The sequence below is a fragment of the Siniperca chuatsi genome, linkage group LG15 (genome assembly GCF_020085105.1).
Source record: "Siniperca chuatsi isolate FFG_IHB_CAS linkage group LG15, ASM2008510v1, whole genome shotgun sequence".
NCBI lineage: Eukaryota > Metazoa > Chordata > Actinopteri > Centrarchiformes > Sinipercidae > Siniperca > Siniperca chuatsi.
The window spans coordinates 24,112,058-24,129,562 of record NC_058056.1 but is presented as its reverse complement, the minus strand read 5'-3'; the positions used below and the strand labels follow the sequence as shown (position 1 = coordinate 24,129,562).

Here is a 17,505-nt window from a genome sequence, read left to right as displayed (position 1 = left end):
TTTTTTTTAAATCTTTTAAAAAATTTAAGCTGAAACGATTAGTCGATGGACAGAAAATTAATCAGCAACTATTTTGATTGTCGATTTAATGTTTAAATCATTTCTCCAGCAAAAATGCCAAACATTCCCTGGTTCCAGCTTCTCCAATGTGAGGATTTGCTGCTTTTCCCTGTTTTTATATCATTGTAAACTTTGGTAGGACAAAGCAAGTAATCTCAAGTCTTCACCTTCTGTTTTGGGAAAATGTGTTGGGCATTTTCCAGTATTTTCCTTCATCTTAAAGACGCACTCTTGTTTGATTCAATATTTAAGTTACCAGATAACTTTAATGTTCAAACAAACATTCAGGAGAACAGTGTTTGCATATTGATAACCCCTGAACACAAGAGCTCCCTCTCTTCCTCTGTAACAGTTTTTTTTTTAGAATTGAATTACCTTCAAAGCATATTTTTACAGATAGCATTTTATTGAATTCGCTTTTAACCAGAATAATTCTAATTGTTTATTCTGATGAATCTAAGACTGCAACTAACAATTGTTTTCATTGTCAATTAACTTTTGGATTAACTGTTTGGTCTATAAAATGTCAAGAAATAGAGAAAAATAACAATTTCAATCACAATTTCATAAAGCCCAATGTGATGTCTTCAAATAGCTTGTTTTGTCTGACCAACAGCCCAAAGCCCCCAAAATATTCAGTTTACTATCATATTAGATAAAGAAGAGCAGCAAATACTCACAATGGAGAAGTTGTAACGAACAAATGTTTGGCATTTTTGTTTGAAAAATGACAATTAAGCAATCAACAAGCTCTAGATGAAACCATTTTCAGTTTGTGACTGCTTGCAAAGTGCTTTGCAATACTGGTTTTAAAAGGTCTTTTATAAATTCCATCAATTTATTACTGTTTAAAAAGCGACTAAAAACTCTGCTGAGGTCGGTTGCTGTAACTAAACTTGTCACCACAGCAAGGAGAGCAGAGGAGGAGGAGGAGGAGGAGGAGGAGGGAAGTTGTGGGCCCACGGATCACAAACTTGTTTAACTCACCCAAATCTGCAGAGATTAGAGCGGGAAGTGGTCAAAGGGTTTAGAGTGTATCGGTACAATGGGGCCGAGAGGATTAGAGGTGGATTCACTGAGCCCCTGTAATGCCCTTCATCTCTGGGGGTCCACAGCCAGAGCACCTTTGTTGGGTTAACTAACGGCACTTCCCATGAACACAGTGAACAGACCAATCCCTTTTTAATGATGCAGGGAAAATTCCATTGGCCCTGATTACCACATTGCTTTCGAGAGCCGCCATTGTCCCACACACCATGTCGAGCTTTTAAACTGTGCAGCCAGGCGAGTGGACTGCAAGGCGTTTGAAGTCTACTTGCTGTATTTTCGCCCGGTAAAAATAACCTTTATTAAAACAATGCTGATATGTGCATCTACTTTATGGTGGGAGCATAATGCTAACACTAGCACTGCCAGGGCTTTAATTGCCACTGTGGCCACCCATGTCTAAAATATATGCAGTAGTACGGAGCTTAATGGGTTGTAACATAGTGATATAAAGTAATGAATGTGTGTATGAAAGGTAAAAGGTTTGATAGTTACCATCCAAATGATCTTACACTGTCTCTTTGAGAGGTCCCATTGTCCTAGTGCTGCACTTTCGGTAGGCTGCAGATTGAATAATATTTCTCAGTTGCAGAGCTGATCGGCAGAGGAATAGTCTTAATGGTTGACAAAAACCTCAATAGGCAGAGCCAAGGAAACATGGCTAACCAGCAAACCTTAAGAAAAAGGAAATAGCTGCTCAGAAATATGAAAAACAAAGCAGTTAACTAACTAGCTGTATGGTGGTAGAATTATTTCCATTAATCCACAGAGAAACAAATGAGGCTGTACTTAGGCACAGCTGTGCTTTGAGCTAAATGCTAATGTCAACATGCTAACATGCTTACAATGACTATGCTAATATACTGATGTTTAGCTGGTAATGTTTACCATGTTACCTGTCTTAGTTTAGCATGTTAGCTAACATTTGCTTATAGCACTAAACACAAAGTACAGCTGAGGCTGATGGGAATGTCATTAGTATATATTAGTAAATAGAAATTTTGACTTGATGATGACACTAGATGAAAGCTTAAAGGACCAGTGTATAAGATTTAGGGTGATCTATTGGCAGAATATGGCAGAAATGGAATGTAATATTCAAGTATGTTTCCATAAGTGTATAATCACCGGAAAATAAGAATTGTTGTGTTTTCATTACCTTAGAATAATACATTTTTATCTACAGAGGGAGCGGGTCTCCTTCCACGGAGGCCGCCATGTTGCACCGCCATGTTTCTACAGTAGCCCAGAACAGACAAACCAATTGTTGGCTCTAGGTAGGGCTGTTCGTGTTTTTCACAAGTTTCGCGGCCACTATAGTTTCTCCTACACGCCTGGAAGGGGAGGGTGAGGCGAGCAGTATTCAAATGGTTGCAATCTGCAACCTCACTGCTAGATGCCACTAAATCCTACATACCTGTCCTTTAAGGGATCACCAAAATTATTATAATTCATCCAGAGGGGAACATGAATGTCTGTAATAAATTTCATGGCAATCCAGTTCTCGAAACATTTTGCTCAAAACCACAAATGTGCACCCCATAGTGGCGTTAGAGGAAAAGTCAGGGGATCACCAAAGTCATTTGGATTCATCGTCTGGAAACTATGAAAGTCTGTTCAAAGTTTTGAACAATTCCATCAAATAAATTCTGAGATTCACTGGAAAAGTGAATTCTTTGACCTGCTGGTGGCGCTAGAGGAATGGATTGACGGACTGACTGACGAACAGGCCAACATTGCCAACAGGCCAACATTGCCAATCCTAGAGCCACAGTATTTTTTGATTAAACTGACTGACTCTGATGTACTGTAAATATTATACTCTGTTTGCTCCGTACTAAAATCCTTTCCTCACTGAGTGCAGTCCTGTTTGTGCTTTACTGCTAATATGCAGTAAGCTCCATGCACTTCTACCTCACGGACCATTAGATCTCAGAGGCAGATGTGTCTTGTCTCATATTAGCTCATGCTCGGCTGTCTCTTGTGATCTTTCAGCTATGCAGCTGCTGTCTTGTCTGCATTCTCTCATCTCGCATTCAGTTTCCTGAAACTGAATTACAAAGAAACTATACACTTGTGGGCAATAGACACAACATACTGTATGTAGGGGTAAGTTGCTTAAATGGCTGGATGGCAATCCCATTCTCAGTTTGTACATGTGTTCTTCAATATATTCACATTCAAATCTAATACTGTATTTGTACTAGCTGTCTGTGTTTGGTGTTGAGGTAGAGGACCTGAGAGAGTTGACAGTAAAGGTGTCTTGGTTTGAGGACAAAAAAAGGAAGGCTCAGAGAGAGTTGGGTGTTTTTACTTATTATCACTGTTTATTAATGCAGTCCAGTTGAGCAAGCTTCCAAACATGTCTGTTTTGTGTTAAAATAATAAGCAGCAACATATCAAATACAGGGGAATTATCACATATGCAAGTATGGTTGTCACTGATCAGACTTTACCCTCAGATGTAGTAATTATAATCCTAATTATAATCCATGACCTAGTTTTGCATTCAATCGACAGAATACTGTTTCGGTATCCGTCTACGTAGACGGAAACCTTATTTCGATACAGCTAAACAAATATTGCATAAAGCAGTAACGTTGGCGTTCTATCATAGGCAGAGCAGACTGTCATACTGAGCCAGACAGCAGCTACACACTGAACAATAACTACATTAGCTTTCCTGCCAAAGTCTCCTTCTTATCTAACTTACAAACATGAACACACGTCTTGTCCTGCACCTTCATTTGTTGAATGAGTGACCAAACAAACATTCACTGGGGAAAGTGCACTGCTAATGTCAGTTTGCAGGCTGGATAGCTAATTAGCTGCTAAGCTGCAACAATCAATACCACTAACAACACACTGTCTGCCCATGACATGAAGCTTTCAGCGCAAGTTTGTTTACTTTGTCGCTCGTTCCGTACAGTGTAACACCGGCACTCAGCCTGCCAGCTGCTGTCAATCAAACACCACATCGACACGCCCCTCCAGCCAGCTGAGACAAACACCCCCGACTCCCCAGCAGATGAAAAACTCTTCTGCAGTGTCAGTCAGTGAAGATGCAGTTCAGAAGATTAATTTCCCCAAAGACTATTTTCTTCCTTTTAATGATAAAAAAAATTAACAATACATTTAAAGAACTCGTTGACATTATTTTGACTACAAAAAGAGATGATTAAATGTGATGTCAGTTGGACTTCAAAAGAACAGTTTACAATTTTATTGGAAATTAACCTTTTCGTAGAGTTTTCAAGTTTCAAGTTAATTCAACTTAAAATTTCTACATTTTCAGGCCACTTCAGAACATATAAACATGAGTTCTTCTGACTTGAAGGCTTTGGACTTGAAATGATGAGTTGAATGAATGTTGAGCTGAGAGTTCATTCAGCTCATCAAATTAAGTTTTTACTAATTCTTCAAACTGAAAAAATGTAAATTGAAATCAAGTCTGTCTGTAACGTTTGTCACTGTGACTGAAGCTAACTTAACTCAGTTTTACATTTCACAACTCATAGGACAAGTTTGACCTAATTATTCAAACTAAGTTCATTTAACTCACATTTTTACATTTTTAAGTTGAACCAGCTTAAAATGATTTACATTGTGTGAACTGAATGAATTTGACCAATATTACCTCATTTTGCCAGTTGTGCTTTCTTGCATCAGACAGCTTACCTGACACTATCTGACTGAAACATCTTACTGCTGTAAATCCCACCCATCTGTACACCTCAGGGAGGTTAAAACAATCTCTAAGAGTGATTTGCTGCTATTAGTTGACCCACTGTCCCATCTGCAGAACACACACAGACCAGTGGACCCATGTGCAGATCGGGACAGGCCTGGCAGTGTAATGGTTGATACCACACAGGACCACAGATGGGTCCCCGCACAGTGGAGCCGGTGGCTGGCGCCGTGGCCTGGGCGCTGGCCAGATGGGCCACCCTGAGAGAGGCTGAGCCTGTCAGGCCCAAACAGGCTGATCTTATTACTGTGGGACTGGAGTCTGGTTCCACACACACACATCATTGGGGGAGTCCACATTATCATGCCTGACTGTCGCAGTTCAGATTCACCCCGTTGAGTGTGTGTGTGTGTGTGTGTGTGTGTGTGTGTGTGTGTGTTTCACCTGTGTAGCTTGTCAGATATTTTCATCGCTGTTCAAACCGGAAAAATCAGGTTCCATGTGGGTTTCCCATGTTTAGATTAGATAACAAAAAACTGAATTCTCATGGCAGGAAAATGGTGCCTTCTCAGGTTACTCAGGATGGGGGAATGCTGGATGTGCAACCAGCTACATAGTAACACAGTTCATTTTCCTAACACGGTCTTTGTAGGCCAGTACTGAGATTTGATTTTACTGCGACTTGCGATGGCCCATGTTTACTGTTGTTTTTGGGTGTGTGCACTGCTTCCCCCCAGTATGTTTTCAGTGAGGAATCTGCATCTTGCAGCTGTGGGCCATCACTGGCTAATATTTTATATCTCATAAATATCAAAATAATATAGCTGGAAACTTGTATGTGAATCTAACCCTTATTCCCACTTTCTTATTTTATATCCATTCAAAAAAGCACAAATACTGCCACGTAAAATTAGAATATCAACCCTTTTTTTATCACATCCTAAAATGTTAATGAACAAAGCTCTAAAAATGAATTCTCTCCTGGAGCTCTCCTGGAGAATTTGAGATTTCCAAATATGGATGAGTGCTGCTGAATGTGAGGCAGGTTGTTAGTGCAAACATACTCAGTATGCTCTGTAAAACAGTTCCCAGGATAAATAAAAGTTTAAAAAGCTGAATTTCTTTCAGATCAATGTTCTGACAGCAGTGCTACATTCCTGTTAAAGTGGGGGTAACAAGAATGAGGTTGTCCATATGGAGTCCTATCTGCTTTCACCTAATGGCTGAACTCCATGTGCAGGTCATGTGTAGTTATTTTCTGTTTTCTGTGTCATCTGCAGTGGTGTTTTTCAGAATTTAAACACAATCAAGAAAAGAGGAGAACGTTAAAACTGACGCTTGTGATGCGTAAAAAGAATAAATTAATACAATAATGGAATTAGGTACACCAACTATCAGCTTTAGCTGTACTTTGTGTTTAGTGCTAATTAGCAAATGTTAGTATGCTAACACACTATACTAAGACGGTGAACGTGGTAAACATTATACCAGCTTAGTATCAGCATGTTAGCATTGTGAGCCTGTTGCCATGCTAATGTTAGTCTAAGTACAGCCTCACAAAGCCCCTAGCATGGCTGTAGACTCTTAGTATTGTTCAGAATTTAAACACAATCATAAAAAGAGGAGAGTTTTAAAACAGAAGCTCATGATGCATAAAAGGATAAATGTATAAAATAAACTGAATAAAGACGTGCAATAAGAAAAAATGCCAAAGAAAATAAAACAAAAGCATTTTTTTTCTCCATGTCTTTTCAGTTGTCATCTGAATAAAAATATTAATTTAGGTAGTATGACAAGACAGCAAAAATATGTTTTAATCAATTAAAATGAAATCACGCAATTGTGACTTAACTTGTAATTACAGTGAACAGAAGCTTGACTGGCCAATTTACGAGAAAATATGTGAGCAGCCGTAATCAATGTTATATTTTGCGAATGCCAAATCTGCTGTATTGAGTTGTCATTGACTCGAACCCTTCATTTTCCAGCCACAAATAATGTTTCTACATTAATAATGATATCTGAGGAGCAAGGCTTAATGTTGCATGCTGCCAAAAAGAAATGGATTTCCATTGCTTTAGTGTCATCCACAGTAATATAACCCGTCCTGGTTTTCGTCCTCAAACTGACAGCTCTGAAACAGGATGAATGAGAACCATCTCCCAAGGTCAAGGTCATGGTTTGGGCTGATTTAGGCTCAGACGCCCTTCTTATTGTCAGAAAGCGTCTTCATTTGAAATTCACATTAACATCAGGTTTGACTGGCAGCATGAGCAGGGCACATGGGGATTGTAAAATTCACAGGAGCAGAGCAAGATGGATGGATAGGTTTTCATACTGCACATTGATTTCCACATTTGGGTGATTAAGTTTATTATTTGCCCCGCGGCTGCATTAGCATGTGATTATCCTGGGTATCCAGCGGAGGGAAGCATATTTAACTTTACAGAACAAAGGAGGATCACGGGGGTCACCTGAGTCCTTTTCTGGATGCAGGAAGAAAAACAACATGGAAGCGTTCGGCCTGGTTGCTTTGGCCTGGGACTGTGTTTAGCTCTGCGGTTCCTCTCTGTCTACCTCCTTCCCTCTTTTCTCTGTTTCCCCCTTTTCTTTCCATCCCCTAGCAAACATTTCTCCCTGACTCTTTTGTTTGCCAATATCCAGGTTACCATGGCTACCAACTGGCGCTTTATGAGCACCTCATCCCTCATCTAAATATCCCTAGTTATCTATGGTAATGAAATGCACACACCATTATCTGGCTTAATGAAATACACTCCATTGTCTATGATTAGAAGGAGAAAGCTTTATTTCTCCGTATTCTTGTGTTGCAGTGTTCCCTGGCTGCGATAACAACTGCACCAACATTGGAGCTGTGGGCTCTTTCAGACTTTTTTCTGTTGTGAGCCTTGGACAATAAAGAAACAATGTCCAGTTGCTGTGAGCAGCCCTGCTATGCAGCTTATGTGCTACAGTGGCTGTTTGATTGCACTAATTGGCCTGTCTGCACTCTCTTTGCCTCGTGATGGACTCGCTGCTGCTGTTCAGTTCTGCTTCCAAACTAATGCAGCCCATTAAAAAGAGATTATGACAATAAAACCTTAACATATTCCCCATTTTGACAAGACTACAACATTACAGGCTGCAGCGGAGCAGCACTGAGAAAAGCAAGCACAAGCAGAAATAGAACATCATTATCTAACAGCATCTGAATTCAAAATCTTTTGTGGTTTTGTGTGTGAGGAAGAAAAATCCAGATCAACTCCTACCCATACGGCACTATTCATCTGTGCTGTAGTTTTCCACGGTCTGTGAAATCTTTTGAAATATCAAGAGCATCATAAAACAGATATACCGTAAAAATGTGCATCTGATATCAATTGTCCCCCCTCAGTGATAAAAAAAGACAAAATGAAAGTAACGAGTGTGTACTTTTGTTAGAGCGCATCTGTATGAGTGTGCCGGTGTCTATTTCCAATTCAGGCCGGGATAATATCTGCAGATTGGGTGGTTAAGTCGCTCTGCATTTCATGAGCCAGTCCTGTCACTAACAGTTATCTCCTCACTGCCCTCTGAGGAGTTGTCTAGGTGAAATGATTCTCTGAAGCTCTGAATAATGCATGAAATTACGTAATGCAAATGGAGGCTTTATTTCCCCTGCCTCTTGCAGACGCCACTGTATTAGAACAGCAAAGCAGAAACAGTGGGAGTCCCCAGAGTAAAGGAACTACAGCAGAGAGCGAAAAGGTCAACGATAAAACCCGGGGCTTCTCCTCACATGCTGTTTTATCAAGTATGAGTTGGAGTAATTGCACGCTGCACGGCAGAATTGCAGAGCAAAGCGGGACGTTATTCACAGGGCTATCATGGGAGGCTTATTGTGTGAAGGCAGTGAAATATTCATTAAGCAACAGCATGGCTGGTTTCCACGCTGCCTGCCTGTAAACAGAAGCCCAATCAAATATAAGTAATAACAGGAGAAGAGAGCGGCGCTGAATTTTATCTGATAAGGAATGGCTCTTGCCTTATATGCAAACGCAAACGCAAATTAGGCTACACTAAACTGTTGTCAAGTCCCTTCTTCAACAAGTAGATGAGCCTTCCCACCATCTATCTCTCTCTCTCTCTCTCTCTCTCTCTCTCTCTCTCTCTCTCTCTCTCTCTCTCTCTCTCTCTCTCTCTCTCTCTCTCTCTCTCTCTCTCTCTCTCTCTCTGTCTCTCTCTCTCCGTGTAGAGGGTGGACCTGAATGGCATTAATTGCCCCCTAAGATGACGGGCAGATGAAAGTGAGGTGGTGGTTTGCTGTGGGACATGGGGGCCGGTTACAAAGAGAGGCTGAGGACCGCTGGCAGGTCTCACAGACTTCAAAAGCAGATAAAGGACCTTTTTACACAAAGGATCCTTTTTTTTTTTTTTGCTTAATCTTCAGATTCAGGGGTTTATTCGTGCCAGCCTCCTCGCTTTTGTCCACTTTGTGTCAGGTTTTAACGCCAGAGGATGAAATTGCTGTTGCGGAAATCATTGTTTGTGTTTTCTTGCAACCCGCTGCCTTTCATTGTCCCGTGACATAATCGACTGCTCTCTAACAATATGAGAGGTTCATCTCTTTCCTTTGGTGAGAAATGAACAGCGGATGGATCTGGTCACCTTGTTTGTCTGAGAAAACAGTGGCTCAATATGTTGTTTTGTTTAGGCAGAGTGCTCTTAACTCTTTAAGTAGCTTTTTAAAAAAATGAGGACAAGGAGGTCTTACTTGGAGGAGCCTCAGAACAGAGAGAGAAAACATTGAGCTGCTATGAGTAAAAGTGAGGTTGTTTTTCTTTTCTCTGCAAACAAAGGAGAACTAACCGGAGAAAATCAGAGCGAGAACACACTGGTCCAGAGGAATCATATATCAAATATAATCAGAATTGGGAAAAGGGGCTCTTATACACAGAGAAAACCTTGGAAAAAGCAAATATTTCCATCTCTGTCAGGTCCTCTAAAGTCTGACCAGCCTATCCACCCGGACCTTCACCTACAGCCCAGATTCCTGTCATTCTCTAGTGAAGGTATTGGTCTCCAGCCGCACAGCCAGCCCTCCATCGGCCCATGAATAGGACCAGTCACATTTCTGATAGCATTTAATGAAAAATCCACCCGGGCTTTGGAGGGGAGGGGAGGGGGGGGGGAGGGGAGGGAGGGAGGGGAGGGAGGGAGGGGAGGGGAGGAGGGGGGGTGAAGGGTGGATATGGAGGGAGGGTTGGGTAGGGGGGTGGTTGCAGAGGAGTGCTCAACAAAGAGTGCCTTTCACTGGAGGGGAAAGCCTAGATTGCTCCCTCTCCCTCCCCACTCCCTCCTCACTCTCTCATTTTGTCTTTTTTGATTCAACATCAAAAATGTGCCAAATGACTGGGCAGAAACCCCCAGAGGTTTTCTGTGTGTGTGTGTGTGTGTGTGTGTGTGTGTGGAAAGTGTCACACAAAGGGACAGGTGTCTCGCGGTTTAAGGTGGCAGCAGTGAGGACACAAAGGTAAAAGCAAACAATTGGTGAGGCCTCATTGAGAAAGATATGCTCCGTAACCTGTTCCTCCTCTAATGTTCAAGCCTGAAATAAATGGAAGAATCTGAAGCTTGTTTCTGCATGACATAATCATAATCAAAATAACATTATACCTGTACCAATATCCCTAAAACTTTAAAGGATAAGGCTGGTGTTATTCTTTTATTTTTCTTGTTGTCAACAAATCCTATGAAAAGACCAAAAACAACGTGTTAGTCCGTCTCTCAATACTTTCTGACTTCCCTTCCCTGTCTGTGGCACCAAACCCCAATACCGTTGGTTCTTACTGAAGATATAAATCTTTAAAAACAGGTCACAAATATATAGTGTCATTTTTATTTATTTTGTTAAATAATTTCCTAAAGCAGCTGGGCACTGTTTTTAACAAATGCTACTCAAATAGAAGTAAATAGTGTATTTGTCGGGGACTATTTTCATCTGCGGATTAATGCACATTTGGTTCTCAAGTGAGTATTTACACTAGCAGGACGGTGTGTGTGGGATTGAGTCAAAATAAATTACAGTGTGTGTCAGCCAGTATAACAGTGTGGCTCATTGATGTGTTTTTAGGACAACAATAGAGCTCTATGGCACAGAAGAATAAGATATATCAGGTTCTGGATACACACACAATACTTGTTAGTAGAATCAATTGATTGTTGGTTTTGATCTTTTCATGGGATTTGTTGACAATAAGAAAAATATAGAATATCGCTAAACTTATCTAAAAACAGCTTTTCCCCCCTTGGTTGTCTGGATAGAAGGAAAACACTACAGACAATAGTCAGCAGTAATATAAAGATTAATGCAGTTAATGTAGGTTAAAATCCCAAAACACTGTGGTCCTTATAACACCCTTGTTTTTTATGCTTCTGCACATAAAGTATATTCAGTAAAACTGTCTGACTGCATCCATAATGTACATTCCTGTTTTCATTTGAATGAATTATTCAAGTGTGCAGGTTTTTATGTGTGTATGTGCATGTTTATGTTCACATACAGAGACTATAGGGTGATGGGGAGGATATTGGCATTGACTCCCTTTGTTGTCTTCCCTGATAAATGGCAGTTTAAAGGGTATAATCTCAGGATCAGTTCATGGTGGGTTTTGTTTTTTTCATGGGATTTGTTGATAATAATGTATGTCCTGCAAAAACTCAAAACACTGTTGAATGCTCCCTTTTAAAATTTCTGTTTTTATAACATTATCCCAAAGAGCCAATTTGGGCTCGAAACATACTTTTTGCTAATGTTATAAAACAGACATTTTAAAGTGAGCATTCAACACTGTTGCAAGTCCTTTAGGCAGACATAATTCATACTTGCACTATGCACATAGACAAGAAAGATGTGTGAGTCCTCAGCACACTGATTTGTTGAATATAGAATATCACTAGACTTATCCTTTAATGATCTTGACTGCTAACATACAGCTTTTCTATGTCTAATTGACCCAAGTCAGACTAGGTTCCCAGCTCCCAGGAATTTCTTAAGGGGATAAAAGAGACTGTACCCTTTTGATTTTGCTCCATGCATGCATGAGTGAGTCTGCAACACTGGATGACGACTCTGTCAGTACATCTTCCCGCTTCTTCCTCCTTTTGTATACAATACACAACCCAACAGGTGTGAAACAAACCTGAGAAAAGCTTTCTTCCCTCCTCTGGTTATCCCTCAGATAACAGGCCGCCGCCCTCACTCATTTCTCATTTCCGACAGACAGGACCCAAATGTCTTCAGCATACTTTGCCATCATTGCGATCTCTGTTTTACGTTTGGTTTTTTTATCAAGCAAAGCAAACAACAGCACGGTCTTGTTTGAGTTTGCTTTTGTTCTCCTTGAAGGAGGTCAACCAGACTCAAACTCTCATTTGCAGCCTTTAAGCTCTGGGTTTATCTTCATACAAATTACAAACAACAAACCGCCAAGGGCACGTTTTGCTAATAGAACGGCACACATTGATTCTCTTCTTTGCTCATATCTAAAATGTTAATCAATACCCAGAGAGCTTGTGACTGGTCTTTAGAGGAATGTGCAACAGCGAGCTGATCAAGAGTCCTCACAGTTTCCCTAGATGCTAATGTTTTTTTAATCTGTTGAATGGATGACTGACTGGATGGTCTTTTGGGAAACTACACAGCTGAAGGGTTTTGTTGAAAAAACATTTCTAAAAAGTGACACCTACTCTTACAAGATGACTCATAGCAGAAACGAAAAGGAACACCGTTGAGAGTTGTGACCCTAAACACACATTCTGGTACAATTCCTCCTACTGTGGGTGCACAAATTAATCTTTGTCTTTATCTCTTCTAAAATGGATTTCTACCCGTCTCTCTTGCTCTGACTATATTATCAGTACCTTTCTCTCCACCTTTATGTATAGTATAACCTACAGCTGAATGCAGCAACATCAGGTACATTCTCAGAGTGAAAGGCATTTTGGGAAACACAGGTAATCACTAACTGTAGCAGTAATAGTTAGTAGGTAGCTTTAGGTAAAATGGTACAGCAAAAGTAAAATGACAACACATATTTATGATACATAACTATGTACTGAGTAAATTTTCCTCCATGCCCTTTTATGTTTGCAAATCATAAAAGTTTTATTGACTGAATATTTTAGAGATATTGTCTGATAAATGATAAATTATAAAAGTAATTCTTTATTATTTTCAGTATGGAAATCTTCTTTCCCATGGAATTATATAATAACACAATTAATAACACGGATATTTCCGACCAGACCAAAGCGGCGGACCAAAAAGCTATGCTGCTAGCACGTCAAAATTGACTTAAACAGTTGATCAAATATCAAAATTGCTGTTGATTTAATTCTTTGCCGATCACCTAAAAGATTAATATATTTATTAATTTAGCTCTAAATATAAACATTTCAACGATCATAGCTCTCCCTGTTTTCAGTGACAGTAGGAAACCCTGGGTGATGAAGTCATCCATCTCTGCACGTCCCTCTGCCACGAGACGCCAAGATACAGATGGTCTCTTTCTGCTTGTTGCTCCTAAAAATCATCCATCTTGTAATCTGTCCATTAATCACAATCATAAACGGCAGGTGAACAGTAGGCTCCAGTAACTGTGCAACAATGACAGCTGGATAGTGTAAATGTTTGGAGGGGAGGCGGAGCTGGGATGTTTACTTGTTTGTACTGGGGAGGCTGCTGCACAACTAGAGCCAAATCTTACTGGACACAATTACCAAAACTCTTGTGGTTCGGTTACCAGGACAAAAAAGAAAAAAAAAGACAGAAATGAGGCTTCTTTATGGTGCAACGGGGAGGCAGAGTTGCAGTTGGAGGAGGATAAACAGGGGGTCGGGGGTAGATTTGCCCCTGCATGGAAACCACAGAGGAGCCTGCGGTCCATGTGCACGTCTGAATGATGATTAACTGTAATTACCAAAGCAGTACCTGGCCTGCATGCCAGGAGGCAGCCCAAGATTAATGGGGCTCTGCTGAAAACGGAACAAAAGCTCACATTTCCGAGGTAATGAATCGCTCTGGTACTAAGGCGTCTTCACATGGTGTGCACGGGCCCCCAGGGAGGTTCATTACAACGGGAGGAATAGATGGATCCTCTGCAGCATTTTCAAACTAGGAAAGCAAGCAGGCGAGCAGGAGGAAGTCTTAAATCGTCCCAGACATCCTGGTTTCTGCACAGCCTCTATTACCAGAGAGATAAACAGCCTCCTCAGTGCTTCTTAAATGGGTGGTAAACATTACACAGCAAAGCACCTTGTTTGCCTTGTCCCACTCGTACACAAGGCGCGTTAACAATAAAGCTTAGCGCGGTGCAAACTGGTTAAGTAACAAAGAGTGAGTGAGTGGCCAAAATCGGCAGTAAATTATATGTCCTTACCCATTCACAAAACATCAATATATTTTTAATATAAGACTTTAGCTGAGCTGACATGCCACTCAGCATTATCTGTATTAAAGGAAGCAGGTTTCATTTGTACAGGAAGCATGGCGTTTAGTAAAGGCTGGAGGGCAAAGTTTTATTACAAGTGTCTCCCGTTATAAATCACCGTCAAGGAATAATTGTATTAATGGTGACATTATTTTGTTCGGTGTTGTAGAGGTTAATCTATGGTTTTTGAAAAATGAATGACACAAAACGGAAGACAGCCACTGGACAACTTGTGAAAGAGGCCCGTGTAAGATTTAGCATTAAGAGTTCTGCAGGAATGAAGACCGGTGATTTATGGAAATGGGCATCAATTATTGGAGGTCAAACTCCTTCAGGCAACAATGAGAGGATTTAGAGGCCGCAACATTTTTCATGCCCTTGAACATGTTACCTCTAGATATGTAGGTCGATAGCAAGATGAAATACAACCTGACGGGAGGTTTTAATGATTACAACGCACACAGGCCACATAGTTCTTGCCCCATTAAGTCACGTAAATACTTGAAGGAAACACAAGTTAAGGCATGCCCAGCTTTACATCACGCTGTGCACCTTGAAAACCCAAAGGCCCTTTTTGTTTACAAGCTTCTAATCATGTTAATGACACTTTGCTCCCATACAGGCCATTTCTCAATTGATCACAGAGACAAAGACCAAAATAAAGGGACAACGCGTAGAAAGTGTGCCTGTGCAGGTCTGACGGAGATGAAAGAGATGTGAGATTCAACCTTTAAAGTGCCATTTATCAGGGAAGACAATGAAGGAAATCAATGCCATTATCCTCCCCATCACCCTACAGTCTCTGTGTGTGAACATAAACATGCACATACACACATAAAAATCTGCACACTTTAATAATTTATTCAAATGTACAGAAACAGGAGTGTATATTATGGATGAAGTTAGTTTTACTGAACATACTTTATGTGCAGAAACATGAAAACATGGGTGTTATAAAGGACCATACCAGTGTTTTTATGTGTTAACCTATTAACGACAACTATTGTAATCAGTATATTACTGCTGATCATTGTTTAAAGCATTCTGTAGTGTTTTAGAATTTTTAAATGCTTCCTTTCCAAACCACTGGGGAAAAAAATGTTTTAAAGCATAAGTCTGGTGATATTATATATTTTTCTTTTTGTCAATAAATTCCATGAAAAGATCAAAACCAACAATCAATTGACTCTACTAACAAGTTTTTAAGGTGTAAAAAATCTTATATACTGAGTCTAGCCCATCTGTGCCATAGAGCTCCATTGTTGTTCAAAAACTATTAAAAACACTTTGAGTCACACCGCTGCACTGGGTAACATATTTTACTAAGAGTACTGCACTGATTTAGCTTTGCACTCATGACATTGTCAGCTTCACAATGGACAGTTTAAAAATAAGTATCAAAATCAATGCAGCAGAACCAGAGACATCCTCTTTTTTATTCCACAGTCTTCTTCCTTGTCAAAACCTGGTGCCTATATTACCCACAATGCAACTCAACCACCAACAGTTCTGTCAGAGATTCTGGTGTGTTTTGCTAGTAGCAGCTAATGTAGCCTTGAGCTGGTAGCCTCAAGCAGAGATGCGGAGCGGGCTACAGAGGTCTGGTAACATCACTTCTTTCTAACTCCACACCCCCAGATTTTTGTCATTTTAAAACTTGTAGTCTTCAACTCAAGTGACTTCACGCAGCTCCTTCTGGCACCAAAGGCTTTAAATGACAGTGCAGTAGTACTTCCCAAGTCCTGTAAACAGACTTTGATGCGTTAAAATCGGTGGAGCTCCCCTTTAAGATGAACACGTGCACCGTTTATTTTGACTCAGTCCCACATTCGTCATCCTGCTGCTGCAGATACTCAGTGCACCAAATGTGCATTAATCCACAGCTGAAACAGTTCCCAACATATGCACGATTTACTTGCTAAAAACAACAGTGCCCAGCTGTTTTAGGAAATAACTGAACCTTTTTTGAATGAAAGTAAAATATAAAGATTTGCAAATTTTGTGGGAACCAATGGGCTTGGGGCTCAGTGCCATAGACGGTAGAAAAGTAGTAAAGTGTTGAGAAACGGACTGATGCATTGTTGGTTTTGGCCTTTTCATGGGATTTATTGACAATAACAGAAATGTATCTTTGTAGTCTCTTCAAGTGGAGTTTTTTTTAAATCATAGTGAAATGAATGGAAACCACTAAACATGATAATCATGTTCAAAACCTGTAATAAGCCTTTATTAGGCTGGTAATAAAGTATACCTATGCTGAATGGTCGTGAATGAGCTAAAACACATCAACACTGATAATTCCCTTTGAATGATACATCAAATTATCTCATTACCATAAAAACGTCTATTTGTACAGCCGGATCTTCTGTAAGTCTTTCTTTCTGTAGGTGTTTAACAGCAGTTATCAGAGATGAGTTCATCAACAGTAGACAAAAGACTTTTCTCCTGCTCATTTCTTAGCGAGAGATACTCCACAACCAGGAAAGTGTGGACAAAAGACTAGACATTAATTTATCTTCCCTATATGACCCTGATGCAAATGAGGAAAATGAAAGCAAGCAATCAATTCCCTAATTGGGTTTGCGTTATTTTAACTTGTTAAGGGGGCCTCTGTCTAGATTAAAGAGAAGGTCAATTTCTCATTGTGACAATTACTGTATTCATTTCACAGTGCAACAAAGGAATCCAGCAAGGGTTGAGAAGAGACTGCAGTGAACCAGATGCCTCCCCATTGTGTGAGTGCACCATCATGACATCTTGTTGATCTCAGTTATCACGCTCATTACCATCAGCAGACACAACAGTTTGGTCCAAAATTATATTTCTACATTTCAAAATAAAGAATACTATAAGTCACTTTTAAAATTAATGTTCGTCTTGGCATTGGCAGATTTTTGACAGAATTTCCAGCAGCAACAAACCAAAAAAAATAAATAAAAAAATCAAATGTTGTATTATATCTGGGGGGGGGGGAGAAACGACTGTATGACCCAAAAAGATTAGTTTGGTGTTGACAGACTCCAAGCTAACTCTTGGGAATATAAACAAGTCTTAAAGCCCCTGAAAATTATTATTATTATTATTATTTCTCTATAACTGTAAAAATTCCTTATTGAAATGAATTGAATATCTGAACACTGAAAAACACAGCTAATCTTCAGGACTTTGTGGGTGTGTTGTGATCCCATTTAGGTAACAGCATTACCCTGCTCACTTTAAACAGTACAGGCTGAGATTTCT

The 17,505-nt window shown here is 40.1% G+C and overlaps 1 long non-coding RNA gene across 1 annotated transcript in view; it reads left to right on the top strand.

The window, feature by feature from the left end:
- The window catches only part of LOC122862205, a 41,567-nt gene that overhangs the window by 17,210 nt on the left and 6,852 nt on the right, over window positions 1–17,505 (top strand). The window contains exon 3 of the long non-coding RNA XR_006374646.1: window positions 16,937–17,000. This is a non-coding gene — a long non-coding RNA (uncharacterized LOC122862205). The remainder of the gene's footprint in view (window positions 1–16,936; window positions 17,001–17,505) is intronic.